This window comes from Mirounga angustirostris, unplaced genomic scaffold (assembly GCF_029215605.1).
Source record: "Mirounga angustirostris isolate CCGP_5_RB_7025 unplaced genomic scaffold, mMirAng1.0.hap1 SCAF_2, whole genome shotgun sequence".
Lineage (NCBI taxonomy): Eukaryota > Metazoa > Chordata > Mammalia > Carnivora > Phocidae > Mirounga > Mirounga angustirostris.
This window is the reverse complement of record NW_026991710.1, coordinates 91536867-91564478: the sequence shown is the minus strand read 5'-3', so window position 1 is coordinate 91564478 and position 27612 is coordinate 91536867. Positions and strand designations below refer to the sequence as shown.

The 27612-nt window shown below is 37.9% G+C and overlaps 1 long non-coding RNA gene across 2 annotated transcripts in view; it reads left to right on the top strand.

Moving 5' to 3' along the window:
* Positions 1-27612, top strand: part of LOC135363630 (uncharacterized) — a 605080-nt gene that overhangs the window by 502401 nt on the left and 75067 nt on the right. For both annotated transcript variants that reach the window (XR_010409495.1, XR_010409496.1), the window contains exon 5: positions 19188-19245. This is a non-coding gene — a long non-coding RNA (uncharacterized LOC135363630). The remainder of the gene's footprint in view (positions 1-19187; positions 19246-27612) is intronic.

Here is a 27612-nt window from a genome sequence, read left to right as displayed (position 1 = left end):
AAGAGTCAAGGGAGCTATAGGAATACTTCAACCTTAACGTGTTATTACTAGAAATATCTAAATAATTAGAACAGAAGGATATTTTGAAATATAATGTTTACTGTTTTGACCCGATTTGCTTGCATTACATTTTCTGCTAGCATAGACCCAGTGACTGAGAAAAATATTTATTTCTATTCTTCCCTATTCTCATTTATCCAAAATGGCCATTTGTAAGAGAAGTTCAGTAAATTTAGTTGAATTTATCTTTTTAAATACATAGGCAGAGCTAAATTTAGTTCCTATAAGTATATGATATTTAATATATTCTTACCACTGTTGCCAAGCATATTAAAGTCATTGGAATATTTGCTTCATTTAAGCTGGGGTTAAAGCAGATGTATAGTTATCATAGCAGGATGACTGGGGATTTTGGTCATATTTTCTTCATGTGGATAAATCTTGACTGGAAAGAGAAAGACCATTTTAGAGAGAGAGAGAGGAAGAGGGTGGTTGAGAGAACCTATGTTTCTTTTATCCGTTTATAAGCTTTGATTTATTCATGATAAAACAATATTGTAGAACATAACTTTGAAAATTCTGTACTGGAAAAATAAATTTCTCCTGAGAAGCAGATAGTTCAGAAGACATGAAACTTTCAAACAGGAGAGAATGAAGACTCATAACCTAGATTTTTTTTCCTCAAAAATCCTTCTAAGTTATAATCATCGAATCCTTAAAAAATACAGTTGCATTTTAACATGGAAGACTACAGATATTTCCTAACCAACTAGAAAATTATGTAAAATATTCAAAATTATTACTAGGCATGGCATAAAGGAACTGCATAGCATATAGTTCTTCATAGCCAATTTGCATTTGACTATTAGTAACAAAATGCAATATTGTTAAGTAAATATTATTTAAATAAAATAGGATCATGACTGAATAAGATGTCCCTTCTTTGTATCCCTTCTCTCAACAGTAACAATTTGGCATCCATCCATAGATAAAAGTGCCTTTTTGGGAGCTGTGGGATCCAGCAGCATATACCAAGGGACCTGGTGGCATATTGTCACCTGTATTGGATAACACACATACAGATCTTGGTCCCAGCTGTGGTCTCTGCAGTAGTCCCTGAACTGAATCCAGCTCCTCTGTGCTGTGGTACAGAAGCCACTAGAAAAGACTGTCTTAGGTTATTATTCATGGATGAGAGAGCCTCTGTGGAAATCCAGGTTTCCACCAGAGAAGTGCCAGCACACTACTGAAACAAAAAAATACAAGTTTGGATGCACTGGAGAGAAGAGTTAGTGAAGACTGGTGCAGGTGACTGCTACTTCAAATCCAAAGACAGCAACACAAAACTTCAAAGAATATGAAAAATCAAGGAAACATAACACCACCAAAGGATCACAATAATTTTTCAGTAACCAGTCCCAAAGACACAGCGATCTATGATTTACTTGTTACAGAATTCAAAATAACATTACGGAGAAACTCAATGAGCTACAAGAAAAGACAGAAACATCATGAAAAAAGAGATAAATGTGTGAGATGATGGATGTGATAACCAGATAGGGAGAATCTTTTCACAATGTATATAAAATCACCACAATTACATTTTAAATATCTTACAATTTTATATATCAAATATACCTCAGTAAAGCTAAAATAATAAAAACAGAAAATACAGAAAAACAATTCAACAAAAGTCAGGAAAACAATAAACAAGCAGAATGAGAAGTGTAATAAAGAAATAGAAATTCAAAAAAAATAATCAAGCAGAGATTCTGTATATGAAGAATACAATGAATGAAATAGAAAATGCAATAGAGAGTATCAACAGTAGAATGGATCAAGCAGAAGAAAAAAATTCTTAGAGGACTGGAATTTTGAAATTATCCAGTCAGAGGAGAACAAAGAAAAAGAGTAAAAAAAAAGAATGAAGAAAGCCTATGTGATCTATGTGATAACAACAACAACAAAGGAACCATTTGCAAATTATTGGAGTTCCAGAAGGAGACAAGAGAGAGACAAGGGCAGAAAAATTATTAAAAAAAATAATGGCTGATAAATTCCTAAATCTGGAGAGCGATTTGGGTATCCAAGTTCTTGAAGTTCATAGATCACTAAACAAACTCAAAAAGATCCTCTCCAAAATACATTATAATAAAACTGTCAAAAATTAAAGACAGAGAGAGAATCTGAAAAACCAAGAAAAAAAGCTTGTATTTACAAGAGAACCCCCAGGAGGTTATCAGCAGATTTGTCAGCAGAAACTTCACAGGCCAGGGGAAAGTTAGATGAAAGATAAAAAATGCCAACCAAGAATCCTCTATCCAACAAATGTATCCTTCAAAATGAAGGAGAAATAGACTCCCAGAGAAACAAAAGGTCTGCCTTATAAGAAATGCTAACAGTTCTTCAAGCTGAAATGAAAGGTTTTTAACTACTATCATGAAAACATACAACACTCTGGTAAAGGCAAGTATAGTCAAATTCAGAATAATCTAATACTGTAATATGGTGGTGTGTCAACCACATAACTCTAAAAAGAAGGTTAAAGGACAAGAGTATTTAAAATAACCATACCGGATGCCTGGGTGGCTCAGTTGGTTAAGCGACTGCCTTCGGCTCAGGTCATGATCCTGGAGTCCTGGGATTGAGTCCCGCATCGGGCTCCCTGCTCAGCAGGGAGTCTGCTTCTCCCTCTCCCACTCCCCCCTCTTGTGCTCTTTCTCTCTCTCACTCTCTCTCTCAAATAAATAAAAAAAAGAATCTTTAAAAAAAAATAACCATACCTACAATAATTTGTAGGTAAGTACAGAACATAAAAAGAGGTAAATTTTGACATCAAAAGCATGAAAAAAGGTGAATAAAAAAGTGAGATTTTGTGTGCAGTTGAAGTTTTTATCAACATAAAATAGACTGCTATATCTATGTTTCACATAAACCTCATGGTAACCACAAGGTAAAAACCTACACTATATTCATGAAAGGACAAAGAGAAGGGAATCAAAGCATACCACTATGGAAAGTCATCAATTCATAAAGGAAGGCAGTAAGGGAGGAAGAAAAGGAAATCACAAAACAGCTAGAAAACTATAAGATGACATTAGTAAATTCATAGCAATCAATAATTACTCTAAGTGTAAATGGGTTAAATTCTCTAACCAAAAGACAAATTGGCTGATGGATGTAAAAACAAGCTCCAACTACGTGCTGCCTAAAAGAAACTTACTCCAGCTTTAAGAACACTCATAGGCCCAAAATGAAGGAATGGAAAAAGCTATTCTCTGCAAGTGGAAATTAAAAAACACAGCAAGGGTAACTATACTTATATCAGGCAAAATAGACTTTAAACCAAAACTGTGTCAAGAGACAAAGAAGGTCATTATAAAACTATAAAGAGGTCAATTCATCAGATATAATAATTGTAAATATATGTATGTATGTATATATGTGTGTGTGTGTATATATATATATATATATATATATATATATATATATATATACACCCACAACTAAATATATTAATCAAATACCAACAAATTTAAAGGGAGAAATAGACATGTGGGATTACATCAAAAACAAACATAAACAAGTGGATTATAGCAAAGCTTCTGCACAGTAAAAGAAATAAACAATAAAATGAAAAGGCAACCAATGGAATGGGACCAAATATTTGCAAATCATATATCTGATATAGGGCTAATATCCAAACTATATAAGAAACTTATGCAACTCAATACAAAACAAAACAAACAAAAACAAAGAAAGAAAAAACCCAAACAATCTTATTTAAAAATGAGCAGAGGAACTGAATAGACGTTTTCCTAAAAAAGACATACACAAAGCCAACAGGTATATGAAGAGATGTTCAACATTAGTAATCATGAGGGAAATGAAAATTAAAACCATGAGATATCACTTCACACCTTGTCAAAAAGACAAGAAACAACAATTGTTGACAAGGATATGAAGAAAATGGAACCCTTGTACACTCTAGATGGGATTATAAATTGGTACAACCACTATGGAAAACAGAATGGAGGTTCCTCAAAAAATTAAAAATAGAACTATCATATTATCAAGGAATCTCACTTCTGGGTATATGTACAAAGGAAATGAAGCCATGATTTCAAGAAGATATACATACTCCCTGTTCACCGCAGCATTAGTCACAGTAGTCAACATAATCTACCTCTAAATGAATGGATAAAGAAGATGTGGCATATACACAATGGAATATTATTCAACCATGAGGAAGAAGAAAATTCTGACATCTGTGACACCATAGGTAGACCTAAAGGATATTATGCTAAGTGAAATAACCACGTAAAAAAATTTATATACCAAATAAAAAAGATTTAAAGGTGGAAGGACCTGATTAGATGGATATAACTAGGGGTGCCTGGGTGGCTCAGTGGTTAAGCATCCAACTCTTGATTTTGGCCCAGGTCATGATCCCAGGGTTGTGAGATTGAACCCCACATTGGGCTCCATGCTCAGCATGGAGTCTGCTTGAAAGTCTCTCTCCCTCTCCCTTTACCCTCACCCCCCAAAAAATAAATAAAATCTTAAAAAAAAAATGGATATAGCTATCCTAATACTCTGGCCTTAAGCTGTTATCTTACAATTATCTGAATATTTAAGTTAAAGTATTATTTTTACTAAAATTATCAGCCTGATTGTATTGCTTCTTCACTTACTTCTAAGTGCTAGTTACATAATCACTTAACAAGGATCCTGGTCAGCCACCCATTTGATTTTCTATGGCTCATGGATCCTTTCTCAGTTGTAATCTAGAAACACAAACACAAAGACTTGCTATGGAAATGCACATGACTGATGAAGACACAGTATGCATTCTGAATTCTCTTTATTAGTAATATGTAATCTTAAGATTTTATGATTGCAATCCATTGTTGATCTCAGTTATAGCTCAGAAACTGCCTATTGGATTCATAACCACTTGGTAATATTATGCAATGGGCAGTGTTCTGGTAGCCTAAGAGGATGTTAGAGGTCCATATAATATCCAGGACTACAGCTTTATTCTAAAACTATCTGCCAAAATATTAATTCTAATAAATGATTCTTATTTCTTAAAAAAAGTATCCATTGAAATCCACTAATTTGAATTCCTTCAGATATATACCCATGAGTGGGATTGCTGGATCATATAGTAGTTCAATTTTTAATTTTTTTGAGGAGCCACCACCCTGTTTTCCATAATGGCTGTACCATTTTACATTTCTACCAACTACACACACACACACACACACACACAGGAATATTACTGAGCTATAAAACTGAAGGAAACTCTGCCATTTGTAGGGCATTGTGCTAAGTGAAATAGATCAGAAAACGAAGGACAAATGCTGTATGGTATAACTTGTATGTGAAATCTAAAAAAAAAATGCCAATTCCATAAAAAACAGAATAAAATGGTGGTTGTCAGGGGCTGAGAGGAAGGAGAATGGGATGATGTAGGTCAAAGGGTACAAATTTTCATTTATAATAAGAATAAATTCTAAGGATCTGGTATATGGCATGATAACTATAGTTAATAATATGTCTTGAGAGTTGCTGAGAATATATCTTAAGCATTCTTACCATACACACACATAAAAGAGTTAACTATGTTACATATGTAAGGTGATAGATGTGTTAATTATCTTAATTTGGTAATCATTCTACTAAGTACATATATATATATTTATATATATTCATCATGTTGTACACTTTAAATACATATATTTGCCAATTATTTCTCAATAAAGCTTTTTAAAATATACTTTTTGGCTATGAAATTAAATAAAAGCAAAAGAGAAATAGAAGGGTTCAACTAAAGTGAATATTATTACATATTGGATAAGATCTTCCAAAAATATATTGTTAAGGAAAACATATTTTGGGAGTTTTCTCATGGGAAATTATTATTTCTAAACTGAGAAAAACTCAAATTATTAGATATTTTAGTATGGAAATTACTTAATTTTTCTGTGTGGAATTACATGTCTATATAAATATATGCTGACTTCCCAAACATATAGTCATATCTAAACACCTATGATATGGAATAAACTTTATGTGATATATACCCATGAGTGGTATTGCTGGATCATATAGTAGTTCAATTTTTAATTTTTTTGAGGAGCCACCATCCTATTTTCCATAATGGCTGTACCATTTTACATTTCTACCTACTACACACACACACACACACACACACACACACACTGGAATATTACATAACATGTATTTTCAGAAATCCTCATCTAAATAAAGGGATGAAATAAAAATAAGGTTGGAAATAAGCCAAAGAAAATTATTCTTATACAATAAATCGTCTATGTTTTTGTTTTCCTTAGTTCTCCATCCTGTCTGTGGCACAAGAAAAATATCACTGCCTGATGTACACACACATATACAGAAACATACATATTCACACAAACCGGAAGAGAATTACATGGATTACATAGGGCCTGCATAATTTTGATATCTTGTATGATGGGGCTGTTTTCAGTTTATAGAATAAACTCAGTAAAACTGTTTTATGGTAGGATACTGGTTTGAAGAATTTAGTTAAAGCTAGTTAAAATAACATTTCAAGTTATTTGCATCTTTTATTTATTCATTCACGCTCATCTCCTGTCTTCATTAATGTTCAAATTAGTAGGCATTGAGTATGAAATCCTGGGAAGACAATCAACCACATATTAAGGTTGTGAAGTATACCAGACAAATCTTTCCCCCTCCCCATTTATCCACTCAATAAATATTTATCAAGAACATTCTATATATACAGTCTTCTAGGAACTTAGGATATAGCAATGAACAAAATACAAAAGGTGACTGACTTTGTAGAGTATTCATTCTAATTGTGGAAGACAAACAATAAGTAATAAACATGATTAATAAATAAATTATATAGGATGATATTAGGTGATAAGAGCTAAGAGAAAAAAGAAAATAGACATGGTAAAGGGGCATTGGGAATATGGGCATAAGAGTGCAGTCTGCAGTATTAAATAAGATGTCAGGTCAGCTTTATTAGTTCAGGAATTAGTGGGGAAAGCATTAACATAATTGTAGAAATAACAATTACAATTATGGTAACTACTATGAGGCAAAGCACAGGGTACTGTGAGAGTCTTCATAGACTGATAAGTCAGGGAATGTTTCCTTAAATAATTCACATTTAAGCTGAGACTTGAAGGATGAAACATGAGGTGACCTTGAGTTTTATTGTTAAGCACTCTGGTCTTCTCTTCCTATCCTGAGTATTCTGGGGCATTAAGTAAAGGTTACCAAAAGTATCACCTGACTGTTCGCCATATTGCAGAAGTCAGCCTTTAGCTTTAGTTCTGCAATGCAAAAGAGAAAATGGAATGAAATCCCAAACCTTCCGATGTTATTCCCCAAAGACCATTTAGTATGGTCTGGACAACTTTGAGGCTTGGATTTGTGCTGGATTATTGCCAGGGAAATGTGGGAGAAGTTTTCTGCTTGCCAGATAAAGGCTCTTTTATCCCTGCTCTCATTGGGCTGACATCAAGGGGGGATTTGTAGGCACTACATAGGTTCCCGAGGGAAGGTCAAGAAGGAAGGAAGCTGGTGAGCTAAAGGAATCATCATTAACATGAATCATTCATTTCCCTTGAATTCTGGCTTTTATCTGGTAGAGACTAATGATCAAGCAGAGCATCCTTCCAACTTTGCTATAACCCATTCTCACCCTCAAACTTCCTCTCCTTAGGGGAAGGTGCTTAAAGAACAGAAATTGAAACAATATTCTAGACTATGAAATGGTGCACGTTCATTTCCTTATAGATAATGGGTAGGACTAGAGATAGGAGTGATGGATTCACAGGATTGTGGGTTCTGTGTATAAATAAAATCTTCTGAAATGGGGCAACATGTCAACAGAAATAGATATGGTGTTCTAAACTAAGTAAGTGAGGAAACCATGTCAAAGAAGTGCAGTAAAAAAGTCCAGCAAACACTTAGAGATTAGTGGTGGGGGGTGGGAGGGATGGGGTGGCTGGATGATAGACATGGGGGAGGGTATGTGCTATGGTGAGTGCTGTGAATTGTGGAAGACTGTTGAATCACAGACCTTTACCTCTGAAACAAATAATATATTATATGTTAAAAAAAAAAAGAAGATAATAAGAAGGGAAAAATGATGGGGGAGGGGAATCAGAGGGGGAGACAAACCATGAAAGACTATGGACTCTGAGAAACAAACTGAGGGTTCTAGAGGGGAGGGGGTAGGGGAGGGGTTAGCCTGGTGATGGGTATTAAAGAGGGCATGTAGTGAATGGAGCACTGGGTGTTATACGCAAACAATGAATTACGGAACACTACATCAAAAACTAATGATGTAATGTATGGTGATTAACATAACATAATAAAATAATATTAAAAAAAGATTTAATTACAATTGGCTGAGTTCTGCATGTCATACAGATGCAGGGTTTTGCAGTTTTATTTACTGGGCTTTTATTAGACTAAAACTGTCTCCCACCTGCAGAATTACCAATATACTTGGCAAATTTCCTTGTTGTATGACACTGTATTTTTGCCTCTGCTTCAACTGTTCTACCTACCTTTCTTTACTTGACTTTTTAAACTTGAGCACTCAAATTAGGGGGCACCTCTTCCTGAATGCCTTTTCCTAACTAAATTACACAGATTGGCTTAGGTGTTCTTCACCTGTTTTACTTTTACATTTTAATTAATATTCTATTCACCAGATTATATTAAAATCATATTGTGTTTGTCCCCCTAATGGAATACAAGCACCTTTAATGCAAAGATCGTTTCTTATTCATTTTTTCCACACAGCATCTAGCAAGATGTTCACACAAAATAGGGGATCAATGAAATTAATGTTTTTGTTTTTGAACTGAACTAATATATTCTAGTTTTAAAATTGTATTTGTGAAATGAATCCTAAATAAAGTATGAGCATCAAAAAAATAAAAAAAAGAAATTTACAGACAGCTACTATAGAAGCTCTCATGGGTAGGGTCACCAAAGTAGAGATGGCAAGAGAGGTGAAAGAGCACCTGCGAAAGTCCATGTGGAGGAAGGAGGTTCTTTAGCTCCCCCCAAACTGCAGCAGTGTGAGGTCAAATGCTTCTATCTTTTATTATTTCTATTATTCTTTTCCCCTAGCTCCCTTTCTTTGTCTTTTTACTAGTAGGAGAGAGTAAGGAGAGGTGGGAACAGTATCAACTGATTCACGTGGGTGAAATGGAAGAGATTGGGGAGATCAGGGTGGGGTGACAATGGCAGACTTCTAACAAGTCTGCATTCCAGGCAGAAGCCCGAAGAGCTACAGAAGCCACAAGACAGAGAGCAGGCTAGCTACCCAGCAGCAGTTCTAGCCACCCAGGGAATACTGTAAACAAAGTTCCTCCTCAGCCTCAAATACACTTTTCTCTGAATCATCTTCTAGGCCCTATGCCCTCTCTCGTAACTTTCCCTACGCCCAGCATGCTTTCTGGTTTGAGTAATGGGGCTACTGTTAACTAGCTCTGTGACATTGGATATATTACTGCCTGGATCTCTGGATCTCTATTTCCTCATGTGAAGATGAACTGTGGAAAACGACAGTATCTAAGTTACAGAGTTGTTTTGAAAATTAGATAAAATTTACCATTGCATGGTACAAATGCTTCAAAACTCTTAACAGCTATTATTATTATGATTACTATTATTTGTTCATGTTGCATTTTGTCTATGTGAAATTCAAAATATCCACTCAACTATGTATCAGCAACAGTGTTAGAGGATACAGAGGAGACCAAGACACAACCTCTAGCCTCAAAAATATCTTAGGGTCTACCAAACATTTAAAGAAGAATTAATACCTATTCTTCTGAAACTGTTCCAAAAAACAGAAATGGAAGGAAAATTTCCAAACTCATTTTATGAGGCCAGCATTACCTTGATCCCCAAACCAGACAAATACCCCATCAAAAAGGAAAACTACAGACCAATATCCCTGATGAACATGGATACAAAAATGCTCACCAAAATACTAGCCAATAGGATCCAACAGTACATTAAAAGGATTATTATTCAACATAACCAAGTGGGATTTATCCCTGGGCTGCAAGGTTGGTTCAACATCTGCAAATCAATCAATGTGATACAATACATTAGTAAAAGAAAGAACAAGAACCATATGATCATCTCAGTAGATGCAGAAAAAGCATTTGACAAAGTACAGCATCCTTTTTTTTTTTTTTTTAAGATTTTATTTATTTATTTGACAGAGAGAGATACAGCGAGAGAGGGAACACAAGCAGGGGGAGTGGGAGAGGGAGAAGCAGGCTTCCTGCTGAGCAGAGAGCCCAATGCGGGGCTCAATCCCAGGAGCCTGGGATCATGACCTGAGCCAAAGGCAGACGCTTAACCTACTGAGCCGCCTAGGTGCCCCCAGCCTCCTTTCTTGATTAAAACTCTTCACAGTGTAGGGATAGAGGGTACATACCTCGATATTATAAAAGCCATCTATGAAAACTGAGGGTTCCTGGAGTGGTGGGGGGGTGGGAGGGATGGGGTGGCTGGGTGATGGACACTGGGGAGAGTATGTGCTATGGTGAGCACTGTGAATTGTGGAAGACTGATGAATCACATACCTGTACCCCTGAAACAAATAATATATGTTAATAAAAAAAATCTTAATATAATGCAGGAAAGTCACAGTAGAATGTAGTAATTGCTTTAATAGATGTAGTAACAGGGTACTTGGGAGTATGGAGTAAGAACTCCTAATTAAGTCTAATTCACTCCATGCCCACACTATTTGCCTATTCAATCTCTCACTGTCCTAATTTCCAAGATATTCTTCTTTTGTTATTTCTCATCTGGTCCCTTTAAATGGGTTTCATTTTTATTGGAATTCTCTTTTTCATATCCCCCAAGCTTCCTAACTCCCCACACACATATATTACAAACTCATCTCAAACCTCAAGTCCCCCAGGGGCGCCTGGGTGGCTCAGTCATTAAGCGGCTGCCTTTGGCTCAGGTCCTGGTCCCAGGGTCCTGGGATCGAGCCCCGTATCAGGCTCCCTGCTCGGTGGAGAGCCTGCTTCTCCCTCTCCCTCTCTCTGCTGCTCTGCCTACTTGTGCTCTCTCTCTCTCTGTGTTAAACAAATAAATAAAAATCTTTAAAAAAACCCAAAAAACAAAAAACCTCAAGTCCCCCAATAGGGATTTCCTTCTCTCTGATCAACCATAGTTGATTATTTTCTTATTTATACCACAGTTAGTAATAGTTCTGCTATTATTCTATCTCACAAATTACATTGCAATTATTTGTTTACCTTATTATGTTCCCACACACACACTGGATGGAAAGCTCTTAATTTATTCTTGTATACTTAGAATATAGCACAAAATTTGTTACACAGTAGGCTTTCACTGATGCTTCAAAATTAACTAAAAGCTGAAATTTCTCTCTGTTGAAATGTTTCATGCTTTATAAGTGACCTATTCTTATTTTACTTTTTTTTTCCACAGTCAGAACTCTCATTTATTGTTAATGAGTTCTAATTTTATGAATTGGCATTCCATATTAATAACTAATAGAATTTTTCTTCTTGGAGAATACAGATATCCAAACCCAATCTATTCCTGAAAATGTGTTCAGAGAGTGGGAACCTATATGCCATGTTTCAAATGGGGAATACCAATTCACTAAAAGCCTAAAACTCTCAACTCCTTATATAACAATCTCTCACAGTCTTCTGCATAATTATATTTATAAACATTTAATAGACCAATTACCCAAATTATTTAACTCTTAACAAACCTTAAGTTAATGGATATGTTTTTGTATGATACTCAGAAACACTATACACTATTGGATATGAATTATATTTGACTTCTACATTGCAATAAACAAGGAATTGAATAATCACCATTTTCACTTCACTTTTTCATCTCCAAATCTTACAAAATATGGTCATTTCTGGCTTTCTTTAGTTTACTTAATTTGTTTTCAGCTATAGTGAAGACTATACCAGTACTCTGCCCAAATCCCCTCTTGATAGTGGGGATATCTTCTGCTGTCACTGAGTATAGCCCTTGGGGATTGCAAAAGGTCCCAGGGTAGCACCTCTTCCAAGGTGATACCCCTCCTAGGGTTCAGCCTGTGCCCTCACAGTCTGATATGAGACTAAAAAAGTCTGGGCCACTTGCTGCAAGTTGGGACAACTCTGAAGGTTCATTCCAGTTCTAGGGATTACAAGGTTGGTGGGAATTTCCATTTTTTTTTAAAGCATTTTGTACTTTACTTCACCATTGGTGGTGATCCAGGATGAAATACCGAGGAGGATATTGCACTAGCTGGTAAGGTATGAGACAAATGGTAATTACTATTAAGAACATGGAACTACAAAGCTGGTGCAGAGCACCACGGGGGGGATAATGACAGGCTTGGGCTGATTAATCACCAATTTGTAAAAGCTAGAGGACCTCCTTGGCAGCACTGAAGGAAATTTTCATCTCTTCTAGCTAAAAGCAGAAAAAAATGAAGAAACAGTTTCAGGATTTAGTTTTTAAGGGTAATGGACCTTCTGAAAAAGTTGAATTCTTAGTCCCAACATGTCTACTATGCCAAGGGCAGGGCCCTAATAGGGAGGGAATGGGATTCCGAGCCTGAACAGGAGACACTGGGAAGATGCATGGGAGATCCTTGAACTCCCAATTCCCCTTAAATTTGCTGGGTCTTGCAGAAGTGGCCCTTCTGCAAGAAACCCTTATTTGAAAACCAGTGAAGAGGCCTCAAATGAGGCAGGTCCTTATAAGACAACACTTGGCCCTCCCTTCCTGGCAACCAAGGAAACAACAAGAATCCAATTCTAGCATAGCTCAGCTAGGGCTGTGCTGAACCTGGTAAGGTAGGAGTGGGGCAATTGCAAAAGGAGCTGCAATGTGTGGCTAACACGTATCAGTAGGAATCTAGGGAGTATGCATGAGCCTTGATCCTGAGGGTGCTGGATCAAGGTGGCAGAGATATAAAGTTGAATATGGGAGAGCTTATCAATATTCAGATGGAACAGAATTTAACACTTAGGCATGAACCTTGAGTATGGTGTTAATAAGTAGCTACGGTGGCTCTTGGAAGCTTGGGAGTGGGGGGGGGCAAACAAATTTAAGTAGAAATGTTGGCACAACTTTAGCAGGTGATGAAAGAGAGGATTGATAGGCTCCTAGAGTTGGTATGGCATAGTGGGTCTACCATGTAAGGCTGGAACTCCCCACTAGCTGGTTGGATATGTTGCACAAAAGAGCCTAGACAACATTTTCTTCTCCCGTAAGTGTAAGAATATGCTGATAAGAGCATTACCAACAGCACTGATAAACTCAGTGAAGTCTGTACTCTGTAGCCAGGGCTGATAATAGGAGATATTGTTGTGGATCTAGTTTCTTGATAGCAATGGGGATAATGATATCCTGAAATCTTGGAATCCATAACAGTGGATGAGGTAGTGGTACTGAGCCACCAGAAAAAAAGGAAAAGTGCTATTATCTCAATGAGTAGGAAGACTTGTTTGGTAGCCAGAGAAATATAGAAATGATTAATAGAACACAGTGTTCCTAGAGGCAAGATACATGGGCAGCCAAAATATGGATTGGCTTAACTTATTCACTCAAAAGGAATCAAGAATGGAGGCTGATCAAAAGGCTGAAGACAGTCACTTCAACAAAAAAGGTGCCTTGATAAGTTGCTTTACTTGACCTAGTTCTCAGACCCAGAACTCATTGACTGAAGGAAAGTTTTCTACAAAGAAGGGTCCAGCAAGAGGTATTGTAGAGATGAAAGCCAAGTGGAAAGCAGAGCTACTCATCCAAGATCATAAATCAAAAATAATACTACATTCTGTGGGGAGGAAAGATTAATGTTACATTAAAAATTAAAGAATCTCAAATTTAAACAGGATGGTGATCTCTGTTATATCCCTAATTTATCAATCTGGTTCCAGTTTATCAACTGGGATCATCATGAATGACAGTGGAAAATGGCTTCACATGCTTCACAATTGGCTAGACTTGATATGTCCATGGTTAGTGGTCCATGGTACAATGAAAGCCTACTCAGGGGCACTTCCCAAAGGGAGTGCAGTGAGCAGAAATTTCCCAGTGGGCAGAACTTTGGGCTGTGCAACTGGTCAACTGTTTGGTAGAGAAATTACACTGGGATAAAAATATACATGGAGTATAGGCCAGAGTGAGTAGCCTAGCTGACTAGTAAGTCTGGAAGGGAAAAGATTAAAATATTGTGTTCAAGGGTCTATGAAAATCATCTGTGGGAATAGATGATATATGTGAAGGTTTTTGTTTTACCGACCAGACATTATCCACCATAGAAGAGACACTGAACAACCAAGTAGAAAGAATGATTCAGCAAATTTTCATCAGTAAATTACTCCCAAGTGTTGAAATATGGGTACATGCATGAGGTACTAATGGTGGCAAGGAGGGAGACTATATATACAGCCTACATTATGGGCTTCCACTAAGGCTGATACAGCTACTTCCATTGTCAAATGTCTAACCTGTCAACAACAGAGATTAATACTGTGGCCCTGATGTGGTGCTACCCTCCCCCCCCCCCAAAAAAAAGCCAATGCAGCCACTTTTGGCAAGTGGACATTGGACCCTTCTGGCTTTGGAAGGGGTAACAACTCATCTTGACTGAAACTGACACAGTTCTGTTTATAGGATTGTTTTCATGACCCTAAGTATTGGCCAGCAACATTAGTGGAAGATTTATAGTGTTTGACCTACTAACTTGAGACTCAATGTATGACCACCTCAGACCATAAAAACCAACTTTCAGTAAAGATGATGGGAATATGAGTTTGGGTTATACCAGTCTTATTCAAATGCTATTGACTTTATAGAGGGGTGGCGAGCACAGCTGAGTTGCCAGATTGGGGCACCATCCTCTAGGATATGGCCTACTCTAGATCCATAGCATTTATATGGTACTGTGTCCCTAGTAGATAAATGCATGAGTCCAGGGACTAAGAAAATAGGCATGTAGAAATAGGAGTTGTCCAGACACATGAAAAAGTGCTCAACATCACTCAGCATCAGGGAAATCCAAATCAAAACCTCAATGAGATACCACCTCACACCAGTCAGAATGGCTAAAATTAACAAGTCAGGAAACGACAGATATTGATGAGGTTGCGGAGAAAGGGGAACCCTTCTATACTGTTGGTGGGAATGCAAGCTGGTGCAGCCACTCTGGAAAACAGTATGGAGGTTCCTCAAAAAGTTGAAAATAGAGCTACCATACGACCCAGCAATTGTACTACTGTGTATTTACCCCTAAGATACAAATGTAGTGATCAGAAGGGGTATGTGCACCCCAATGTTTATAGCAGCGATGTCCACGATAGCCAAACTATGGAAAGAGCCAAGATGTCCATCAACAGATGAATGGATAAAGAAGAAGTGGTATATATATACAATGGAATATTATGCAGCCATCAAAAAAACCTGAAATCTTGCCATTTGCAATGACGTGGATGGAACTAGAGGGTATTATGCTAAGTGAAATAAGTCAATCAGAGAAAGACAAATATCATATGATCTCACTGATATGAGGAATTATTAATCTCAGGAAACAAACAAGGGTTGCTTGAGTGGTGGGGGGTGGGAGGAATGGGGTGGCTCAGTGATAGACATGGGGGAGGGTATGTGCTATGGTGAGCGCTGTGAATTGTGGAAGACTGATGAATCACAGACCTGTACCTCTGAAACAAATAATATAGTATATGTTAAAAAAAAAAGAAGATAGTAGGAAGAGAAAAATGAAGGAGGGGAAATTGGAGGGGGAGACGAACCATGAGAGACTATGGACTCTGAGAAACAAACTGAGGGTTCTAGAGGGAAGGGGGTGGGGGGAGGGTTAGCCTGGTAATGGGTATTAAAGAGGGCACATATTGCATGGAGCACTGGGTGTTATATGCAAACAATGAATCATGGAACACTACATCAAAAACTAATGATGTAATGTATGGTGATTAACATAACATAATAAAATTAAAAAAAGAAATAGGAATTGTCTTTCATCACCACTTCCTGTAACCCACTTGATGAATTTATAATCCCTGTTCTGAAAGTTTAGATTTTGCCAGCCTAGAGATATTGAATCTCAGAGAGGGAAGTTTTCCACCCAGGGATGTAAGCGTCTCATTTAACTTAGGCTATACTGTATAGCTATCACCGATAACTTTAGGCATCTGGTACCAAGAAATGAGCTGACAAGGAGAGATGTCACTGTTCTGGCACAGTAATTGAACATGATCATTAGGAAAAGGTAGGGCTGCTGGTATGCAATATTGAGTTATAATATTAAATGGAGATGTATAGAAGTAATGAAGAGCATTTCATGCAGAAGTAAAATAAGTATAAAGTATTTAAGGCAGTAGCACTCTTGACTGAGGAATAGCAAGGAGGCCAACTTGGCTGATGTACATTGGGTAAAGGGATAATGGTGGAGATAACTGGAGAAGTAACTAGAGGCCAGATCGTTTGGGCCCTGTCATACTTTTAATTTAATTCTAAATGTGGGAAAAACCATGATGAATGTTGGGCAGGAGAGTAACAATGCATAAACCAAGATTAAGGATGAAATCGAAGCAACAGAGAAAATGAGAGAGAACACAGAATGAGTAGGGCAATAAGTTCTTAAAATCCTATGCCTATCATGAAATATCCAATACCAAATGGAGGAGAAATAGAGAATGCTGTCTGGTATAAACCCATTGAAACAACTTTTATGATTCATCTTATTGATATAAATTTAATACATTTGTGTGCATAATTAATGTTTTCATTTTGCTCATTAAACTACCTCTTTTATTTCTGTCTATGAAACATTTGACCTCTCTGGTTGGGGAAATGTTTCAGCAGAAACATTCAACAGAAATAGTGTCTATGTCTGGTATATTATTTTGTATAAGATTAAAAAAGTGTATTGATAAGGACATGTGTACCATATGTATGTTGTATTTGTGATGACAAGATTTCTTAGGTTCTTTTTTTTTTTTTTTAAAGATTTTATTTATTTGACAGAGAGAGACATAGTGAGAGCAGGAACACAAGCGGGGGGAGTGGGAGAGGGAGAAGCAGGCTTCCCGCGGAGCAGGGAGCCCGATGCGGGACTCGATCCCAGGACCCTGGGATCATGACCTGAGCCGAAGGCAGACGCTTAACGACTGAGCCACCCAGGTGCCCCTCTTAGGTTCTTTTTTTATAAGATTTTTTTTTTTATTTTTAAGTAATCTGTATACCCAACATGTGGCTTGAACCCACAACCCTGAGATCAAGAGTCACACACTCCACTCCACTGACTGAGCCAGCCAGGTGCCCCAAGATTTCTTAGATTCTAAGTATTCATTCTTGATCATGCCTCTATGCTTAATTTCCTATCCTCATTCATTTAATAGGTCATCTTCTCTTAGGTCATCAATTGGGGCAGACTAATCAGGTGCTCATTTTCCTTCTGTACTAATACTAAAATACTTATAGGCTCTCTTTTATAATCTTCAAATTCTTCATATATATGTATATATACATACATACATATATATATCAATCAATTATTTTGGTGTCATTCTATAGAATGCAAAGAAGTAGACAACAAGGAGTAGGTTTCTGCCTGCTTTTGCAACTTAAAGAAGTACATATTTATTTTGGAGGGTTTTATCTAACTATACTTTGCACTGTTGAAACAACAAAGTATTAGTCATAGTCACTAACCTTGAGAAATTTAGTGGAAGAAGGCACAGTATTATGTATAAGAGTTATGGAAATTTGAGACCTATAAATCAGAGGAAAATTGAATTATAATTATAATAATAATTTTTACAGGTGTTCAGATATTGAACAGAATGATATCTAAATTAGGGAGATTTCATAGAGGAATTGCAACCCTTAAGGATGATTTAGATTTGAGTGTCTTTAACTGAAAAAAGTAGGCCTTCAAAGATGAGTTTGATTATATTTTGTGGAGATGAAGCTACCGAGGAAACTAGCCTGGTGGAGGTGAAGCATATTTTGGCCCTCATTCTGATGGTAGGAAATAATAACAATTAAAATTATGATGGAAGACTAAGTTCCTGGTCTTTGAAATATTTGAGTTCATCTTCAGGCTTCAGGTAACCCCTACCTGAAGATGTGAACATTAGAAATCAATGTTAAAGGGAACTTTCATTGCTACACAGTGAAGTCTAGTAGAGAGGGATTTGAAATGGTATGTCTAGTGTCCAATCTGACCTGGACAAAGCCACTGGATCTTTATCAGGATTATTACATAGGAGTTTTGTGCAGTAATGAAGACCTTGGATTTGGGTATTGTGTGGGAATATAAGAGAAAGATTGAGCCTACATATTTCTTCTTCTTCTTTTTTTTTTAAAGATTTTATTTATTTGACAGAAAGAGACACAGCAAGAGAGGGAACACAAGCAGGGGGAGTGGGAGAGGGAGAAGCAGGCTCCCCGCTGAGCAGGGAGCCCGATGTGGGGCTCAATCCCAGGACCCTAGGATCATGACCTGAGCCAAAGGCAGACACTTAACGACTGAGTCACCCAGGCGCCCCGAGCCTACATATTTCTAAAGAGAAACCAATAAGATTTGACTAGGGAGTTATATAGAGGGAAGAGTAAAAACCAGAGATGAACATATCAATGACCAAAATGGAGAAAGTGGGAAGGATTGCTCAATATAACATGATGTGGTAAACATAGGACTAAGATATATGTAGAGAGTCCTATTACCCTCTTCTTCTGAGTGCCCATTAAGTGTTAGAATTATCTAGAGTTTGTTCCACTGTTTCATTTTTCATCCTCCCATTCTACTTAGATATTCTTACCCCTGACTGGTTTCAACTTCCACCCTTTTATATTTATATGATTCCCAAATGCATATATCTAATTCTGGTTTCACCCCCGAAAGCTAGAATCATATTCCCAAAAGCTGTCTGAGTGTATTTACCAGCAGGCTACTTACATAATTGACATATTAAAACTTATTACTTTCCCATTGAATCAGTCCTACCTGCATCCCCTGGGTGAATAGCAGAGCCATCTTCAGTTGTCTGGGCCAGATACTTAAAGATTGCAATTCCCTAACAGACCATGCACTTTTTTTTTTTCTTTAGGAAATTTCACAAGCATGAAGAGTGCCCCCTCCTCTGCCAGTGTTTCAGTATATCTCAGGTACTTTTATGTCTTCAGTTTACTATCATAAATATACATGCAGAAAATTTGCTCAGCAGCTTTCTTTGTATGTATTTCTGGTACCCAGAATATTTTCCTTCCCCTCTGTGTAAAAGACAGATAAGAATTACTTAAATTTCTTATTTTCTATAAAACAAGCCACACTTCACTGTTGTACCATGAGCAAATGTATTCATATTTATACTCTATTTCCCAGTCATCTTACTAAAATACCAAGAGACTACTCCTGGACATAATCTAAGCTCTATGTAATTTTCCTGTGTGGTCCCTTTGTGTTCTCTTTCTCTATTTTTTTAAGAGATTTTATTTATTTATTTGAGAGAGAGAGAGAGCACACAAGTTGGGGAGAGGGGCAGATGGAGAGGGAGAAGGAAACTCCCCGCTGAGCAGGGAGCCCAACTTGGGGCTGGATCCCAAGACTCTGGATCATTACCTGAGCAGAAGGCAAATGCTTAACCTACTGAGCCACGCAGGTGCCCCACTTTGTGTTCTCTTATATTGGCAACTAACCACTGATGACCATTGTCTGAAAATGATATTACAGCAAATTTAATCAGTTTGTTTTAAAGTAAATAAGGGACACTTAGGATAAAGTCAGAAATAGCTCTAATGCTGAGTTGAACAGTATTACAAATACTGTTTCTCTATACTTTTATACCCAGTACTCCTACATAGACATAAGTTGAGCTAACATAACTTGTTCTCTGTATTGTTGCTTTATCATATACATTTATCATCTTTTATGCATAGCTTCTTTTTAAAAAATTTTTTATTGTTATGTTAATCACCATACATTACATCATTAGGTTTTGATGTAGTGTTCCATGATTCATTGTTTGCGCATAACACCCAGTGCTCCATGCAGAATGTGCCCTTTTTAATACCCATCACCAGGCTAACCCATCCTCCCACCCCCTCCCCTCTAGAACCCTCAGTTTGTTTTTTCAGAGTCCATAGTCTCTCATGGTTTGTCTCCCCCTCGGATTTCCCCCCCTTCATTCTTCCCCTCCTGCCATCTTCTTCTTCTTTTTTTTTTTTCTTAACATATATTGCATTATTTATTTCAGAGGTACAGATTTGAGATTCAACAGTCTTGCACAATTCACAGCGCTCACCATAGCACATACCCTACCCAATGTCTATCACCCAGCCACCCCATCCCTCCCACCCCACCCCCCATTCCAGCAACCCTCAGTTTGTTTCCTGAGATTAAGAATTCCTCATATCAGTGAGGTCATATGATACATGTCTTTGTCTGATTGACTTATTTCGCTCAGCATAACACCCTCCAGTTCCATCCACGTCATTGCAAATGGCAAGATCTCATTCCTTTTGATGGCTGCATAATATTCCATTGTATATATACACCACATCTTCTTTATCCATTCATCTGTCGATGGACATCTTGGCTCTTTCCATAGTTTGGCTATTGTGGACATTGCTGCTATAAACATCGGGGTGCATGTGCCCCTTCGGATCCCTACATTTGTATCTTTGGGGTAAATACCCAGTAGTGCAATTGCTGGGTCGTATGGTAGCTCTATTTTCAACTTTTTGAGGAACCTCCATACTGTTTTCCAGAGTGGCTACACCAGCTCGCATTCCCACCAACACTGTAGGAGGGTTCCCCTTTCTCCACATCCCTGCCAACATCTGTTGTTTCCTGACTTGTTAATTTTAGCCATTCTGACTGGAGTGAGGTGGTATCTCACTGAGGTTTTGATTTGGATTTCCCTGATGCCAAGCGATGTTGAGCACTTTTTCATGTGTCTTTTGGCCATTTGGATATCTTCTTTGGAAAAATGTTTGTTCATGTCTTCTGCCCATTTCTTGATTGGATTATTTGTTCTTTGGGTGTTGAGTTTGATGAGTTCTTTATAGATTTTGGATACTAGCCCTTTAACTGATGTATCATTTGCAAATATCTTCTCCCATTCTCTCGGTTGTGTTTTGCTTTTGTTGACAGTTTCTTTTGCTATGCAAAAGCTTTTTATCTTGATGAAGTCCCAATAGTTCATTTTTGCCCTTGGTTCCCTTGTCTTTGGCGATGTTTCTAGGAAGAAGTTGCTGCGGCTGAGGTCGAAGAGGTTGCTGCCTGTGTTCTCCTTTGGGATTTTGATGGACTCCTGTCTCACATTTAGGTCTTTCAACCATTTGGAGTCTATTTTTGTGTGTGGTGTAAGGAAATGCTCCAGTAGCATTCTTCTGCATGTGGCTGTCCAATTTGCCCAACTCCATTTGTTGAAGAGACTGTCTTTTTTCCATTGGACATTCTTTCCTGCTTTGTCAAAGATGAGTTGACCATAGAGTTGAGGGTCCATTTCTGGGCTCTCTATTCTGTTCCATTGATCTATGTGTCTGTTTTTGTGCCAGTACCATACTGTCTTGATGATGACAGCTTTGTAATAGAGCTTGATCCGGAATTGTGATGCCACCAGCTTTGCTTTTCTTTTTCAACATTCCTCTGGCTATTCAGGGTCTTTTCTGGTTCCATACAAATTTTAGGATTATTTGTTCCATTTCTTTGAAAAAAGTGGATGGTATTTTGATGGGGATTGCATTGAATGTGTAGATTGCTCTAGGTAGCATTGACATCTTCACAATATTTGTTCTTCCAACCCATGAGCATAGAATGTTTTTCTATTTCTTTGTGTCTTCCTCAATTTCTTTCATGAGTATTTTATAGTTTTCTGAGTACAGATCCTTTGCCTCTTTGGTTAGATTTATTCCTAGGTATCTTATGGTTTTGGGTGCAATTGTAAATGGGATCGACTCCTTAATTTCTTTTTCTTCTGTCTTGCTGTTGGTATATAGGAATGCCACTGATTTCTGTGGATTGATTTTATATCCTGCCACTTTACTGAATTCCTGTATGAGTTCTAGCAGTTTTGGGGTGGAATCTTTTGGGTTTTCCACATAAAGTATCATATCATCTGCAAAGAGTGAGAGTTTGACCTCTTTTTTGCTGATTCAGATGCCTTTTATTTCTTTTTGTTGTCTGATTGCTGTGGCTAGGACTTCTAATACTATGTTGAATAGCAGTGGTGATAGTGGACATCCCTGCCATGTTCCTGACCTTAGGGGGAAAGCTCTCAGTTTTTCCCCATTGAGAATGATATTTGCTGTAGGTTTTTCATAGATGGCTTTTATGATATTGAGGTATGTACCCTCTATCCCTATACTCTGAAGAGTTTTGATCAAGAAAGGATGCTGTACTTTGTCAAATGCTTTTTCTGCATCTATTGAGAGGATCATATGATTCTTCTTCTTTCTTTTATTAATGTATTGTATCACATTGATTGATTTGCAGATGTTGAACCAACCTTGCAGCCCAGAGATAAATCCCACTTGGTTGTGGTGAATAATCCTTTTAATGTACTGTTGGATCCTACTGGCTAGCATTTTGGTGAGAATTTTTGCATCCATGTTCATCAAGGATACTGGTCTGTAATTCTCCTTTTTGATGGGGTCTTTGTCTGGTTTGGGGATCAAGGTAATGGTGGCCTCATAAAACGAGTTTGGAACTTTTCCTTCCATTTCTATTTTTTGGGGCAGTTTCAGAAGAATAGGTATTAATTTTTCTTTAAATGTTTGGTGGAATTCCCCTGGGAAGCCATCTGGCCCTGGGCTTTTGTTTGTTGGGAGATTTTTGATGACTGCTTCAATTTCCTTAGTGGTTATAGGTCTGTTCAGGTTTTCTATTTCTTCCTGGTTCAGTTTTGGTAGTTGATACATCTCTAGGAATGCATCCATTTCTTCCAGGTTATCTAATTTGCTGGTATAGAGTAGCTCATAATATGTTCTTATACTTGTTTGTATTTCTTTGGTGTTGGTTGTGATCTCTCCTCTTTCATTCATGATTTTGTTGATTTGGGTCACTTCTCTTTTCTTTTTGATAAGTCTGGCCAGGGGTTTATCAATCTTGTTAATTCTTTCAAAGAACCAGCTCCTACTTTTGTTGATCTGTTCTACTGTTCTTTTGGTTTCTGTTTCATTGATTTCTGTTCTGATCTTTATTATTTCTCTTCTCCTCCTGGGTTTAGGCTTTATTTGCTGTTCTTTCTCCAGCTCCTTTTGGTGTAGGGTTAGGTTGTGTATTTGAGACCTTTCTTGTTTCTTGAGAAAGGCTTGTATTGCTATATACTTTCCTCTTAGGACCACCTTTGCTGTATCCCAAAGATTTTGAACAGTTGTGTTTTCATTTTCATTGGTTTCCATGAATTTTTTTAGTTCTTTAATTTCCTGGTTGACCCATTCATTCTTTGCTAGGATACTCTTTAGGCTCCATGTATTTGAGTTCTTTCCAACTTTCCTCTTGTGATTGAGTTCTAGTTTCAAAGCATTGTGGTCCGAAAATGCAGGGAATGATCCCAATCTTTTGGTACCGGTTGAGACCTTATTTGTGACCTAGGATGTGATCTATTCTGGAGAATGTTCCATGGGCACTAGAGAAGAATGTGTATTCTGTTGCTTTAGGATAGAATGTTCTGAACATGTCTGTGAAGTCCATTTGGTCCAGTGTATCATTGAAAGTCTTTATTTCCTTGTTGATCTTTTGCTTAGATGATCTGTCCATTTTGGTGAGGGGGTGTTAAAGTCCCCCACTATTATTGTATTGTTGTCGATGTGTTTCTTTGCTTTTGTTATTAATTGCCTTATATAATTGGCTACTCCCATGTTAGGGGCATAGATATTTAGACTTGTTAGATCTTCTTGTTGGATAGACCCTTTAAGTAGGATATAGTGTCCTTCCTCATCTCTTATTACAGTCTTTGGTTTAAAATCTAATTTGTCTGATATAAGGATTGCCACCCCAGCTTTCTTTTGATGTCCATTAGCATATTAAATGGTTTTCCACCCCCTCACTTTCAATCTGGGGGTGTCTTTGGGTCTAAGATGAGTCCCTTGCAGACAGCATATCGATGGGTCTTGTTTTTTAATCCAATCTGATAGCCTGTGTCTTTTGATTGGGGCATTTAGCCCATTTACATTCAGGGTAACTATTGCAAGATATGAATTTAGTGCCATTGTATTGCCTGTAAGGTGACTGTTACTGTATATTGTCTGTGTTCCTTTCTGGTCTATGTTACTTTTAGCCTCTCTCTTTGCTTAGAGGACCCCTTTCAATATTTCTTGTAGGGCTGGTTTCGTGTTTGCAAATTCCTTTAGTTTTTGTTTGTCCTGGAAGATTTTTATCTCTCCTTCTATTTTCAATGACAGCCTAGCTGGATATAGTATTCTTGGCTGCATATTTTTCTCATTTAGTGCTCTGAATATATCCTGCCCATCCTTTCTGGCCTGCCAGGTCTCTGTGGATAGGTCTGTTGCCAATCTAATGTTTCTACTATTGTAGGTTACAGATATCTTCTCCCGAGCTGCTTTCAGGATTTTCTCTTTGTCTCTGAGACTCATAAGTTTTACTATTAGATGTTGGGGTGTTGACCTATTTTTATTGATTTTGAGAGGGGTTCTCTGTGCCTCCTGGATTGTGATGCTTGTTTCCTTCCCCAAATTAGGGAAGTTCTTTGATATAATTTGCTCCAATATACCTTCTGCCCCTCTCTCTCTTTCTTCTTCTTCTAGGATCCCAATTATTCTAATATTGTTTCGTCTTATGGTATCGCTTATCTCTCAAATTCTGCCCTCGTGATCCAGTAGTTGTTTATCTCTCTTTTTCTCAGCTTATTTATTTTCCATCATTTGGTCTTCTATATCGCTGATTCTGTCTTCTGCCTCATTTATCCTAGCAGTTAGCGCCCCCATTTTTGATTGCACCTCATTAATAGCCTTTTTGATTTTGACTTGGTTAGATTTTAGTCTTTTATTTTTCCAGAAAGGGTTTCTCTAATAACTTCCATGCTTTCTTCAAGCCTAGCTAGTATCTTTAAAGTCATGATTTTGAACTCTAGATCTGACATCATACTAATGTCCGTATTGAGTAGGTCCCTGTCAGTCGGTACTACCTCTTGTTCTTTTTGTTGAGGTGATTTTTTCCATCTTGTCATTTTGTCCAGAGAAGAATAGGTGAATGAGAGAACAAAATGCTAACAGGGTAACAACGTCCCCAGAGACTATACTCTAAACAAATCAGAAAAGACCTGTAGCTTGGGGAAAAGAAAGGGAAAGAAAGAAAAAGAAAAAGGAAAAGAAAAAGAAAAAGAAAAAGAAAAAGAAAAAGATAAAAACAAACAAAAACAACAAAACAGAAAAAAACAGAATATGATCAGATATGATCAGGCTGGTGCATAGATCAGTGCCACACACTAGATTTTGGGTGTATTTTGGTCTTAGCAGAAAGTGCCTCCCCCAGTTTTTTTTTTTAAAGATTTTATTTATTTATTTGAGAGAGAGAGAATGAGAGAGAGCACATGAGAGTTGGGAGGGTCAGAGGGAGAAGCAGACCCCTCGCTGAGCAGGGAGCCCGATGTGGGACTCGATCCCGGGACTCCAGGATCATGACCCGAGCCGAAGGCAGTCGCTTAACCAATTGAGCCACCCAGGCACCCACCTCCCAAAATTTTAAAGAAAGAAGAACTTATATATGTACAAAAATAAGGGTTGATATGATGAAGGGATGAATATAACTGTAAAGATGAAAATTATAAAAAATTTTATAAAAGGAATTGATAAGAAGTTGTTTGAAAGAAGAAAGAAGAAGATTTAAAAGAAAAAAAAAAGAAAAAGAAAAAAAAGGGAGAGAATGTGATCAGGCAGGAGAGTAGAACAAAGCCATACACTAGAGATTTAGGGTATATTTTGATCTGTTAAAAGAATCTGTATCTCAAAATTTTAAAGAGAGAACAACTTATATATATATATGCCAAAAATAAGGGTAACTACTATGAAGTGATAGCATATGACTCTAAAAATGAAAAATAAAAATGTTTTTTAAAAAAGGGATTGATAAGATGTTGGTTGAAAAAGGGAAAAAGAAAAATTAAAAAAAAAAGACAATTAAAAAAAATTAACTTTGAAAGACTAAAGAATCATGGTAAAAAAGCCATGGATTCTCTGTGCAGTATTCACCCCGTGCTGGAGTTCTGCTGTTCTCATTGATCGGTCAACTTGGTCTTGGCTGGCTGTTCTTGCTGATCTTCTGGGGGAGGGGCCTGTTGCCGTGGTTCCCAAGTGTCCTTGCTGGAGGCGGAATTGCCCCGCCCTTGCCCTCCGGGCTAAGTAATCTGCTCAGGTTTGCTCTCCCGAGCTTTTGTTCCCTGCAAGCTTTCTGTACAGATTTGGAGGCCGAGAGTGAAATGGCAGCCTCCCAATCTCTGCCCCGGAGGAGCAGAGAACTCAGGGCCCCACTCCTCAGTGCGCCCCCAGACAAAAGCAGTCAGTCACTCCCGTCTCCCCAGTCTCTGGCCGCACTCCGCGCTCACCCAGCCTGTGACCAAGCATTTCTATCTCTGGCACCCAACCCCATGTGGAGTCTCCAAACCCAGCAGATCCCTGCGGTGCGCTCCCACGCTGCTCCTCCCAGGGGAGGAAGGGGAGTCTCCCCGAATCTGCTGCTTGCTGGGTCCCTGCTGGAGGAGCAGTGGCCCGACTGTGCTGTGGATCATGGTTTATGGCAACCCCAAGCTGAGAGCCTTCTCCTCGGCTCTGTCTCTGCAGCCGGCTTCCCCGCTCCGATACCTGGGAGCTCTGCCACACTCAGGCACCCCCAGACTTTCTGTGACTCCGAGGGTCCTGAGACCACACTGTCCCGTGAGGGTTCCACCCCCCACTTAGCCACTGGAGTGACGTCCCTCAGCGGAGCCGACTTCTAAAAGTTCTGATTTTGTGCTCTGAGACTCTATCACTTGCCAGAAGCGGCTGATGGAGGCCCCTCCCCCACCGTCTGTCCTCCCGAATATTGCCTCGAATTCACTTCTCTGCACGTCCCACCTTCCAGAAAGTGGTCGCTTTTCTGTTCAGAGAGTTGTTGCTATTCTTTTCTTCGATCTCCTTTTGAGTTTGTAGGTGTTCAGAATCGTTTGATCCCTATCCAGCTGAATTCCTGAGACCAGACGAAATCCAGGTCTCCTACTCCTCTGTCATCTTTCTCCACCCCTTATGCATAGCTTCTAATTTGGTTAGCTTGATCCAGTATCTTTCCAGATCTCAAAATCAAGCTGATTGACATAACATCACTTGTTGTCCAGCCCATTAAAAAATGAAAATGATATAAAAATGCTTTGTGTCTAATAGAATGACTTACATTTCCTTAATCAAATGTCAGTAATATTTAAATATTACCTTAATAATTTGTACATCCTTGAGAAGAGAGCAAACAATCATTACGGCAATCCCAATATATTACACTATTCTAAATACTCTTGTAGAATTTATTGAATAAAACTACAT